The sequence below is a fragment of the Pyxicephalus adspersus genome, chromosome 9 (genome assembly GCF_032062135.1).
Source record: "Pyxicephalus adspersus chromosome 9, UCB_Pads_2.0, whole genome shotgun sequence".
In the NCBI taxonomy this organism is placed as follows: Eukaryota; Metazoa; Chordata; class Amphibia; order Anura; family Pyxicephalidae; genus Pyxicephalus; species Pyxicephalus adspersus.
Window position 1 is genome coordinate 28,428,899 of NC_092866.1, and position 544 is coordinate 28,429,442.

Below are 544 nucleotides of genomic sequence, written 5' to 3' on the forward strand. Positions count from 1 at the left end.
AAGAAAATAAGAAGGAGAAAAAAGATGTAAGGAGAGGGCCCAAAATGTGAGCAACAAACAAAGAGCCAAGGAAACATTTATAGATATATATCTGACAACAATAAAGATAACATTGAGAAAAAATTAAAAAAAAGGGTTAAAGCAGCGGTCACCAACCGGTGATCCGCTGACCACTGATGGTCTGCAAGAAACTTTTTGTGGTACGAGGCTCTGGCTGGTGCACCTACGAGCAGGTCAGGAGAAGGACCCCACTGGCGGTACGCATCGGCCAGAGCCGTGGACCATGTCCCCCGTACAGATCCCAGGCTCAGGGAAGTGGGCGTGTTGTGTCTCTGGACACAACCTGCCCACCCTCCTATCGCAGGCTCAGGTCTTTGATGGGAGAGTTGGCGGGGTTCTGGCATCTTGATGTCACTATGGGGGAGGTTTCTTCTCCTTTGAGTGACACCCGGCTCTCTGTGCATGCATGGTCCGGAGCCACGGGACCGAAAAGTTTGGTAACCACTGGGTTAAAGGACACCTGATTGATATTTACAATTGAAGC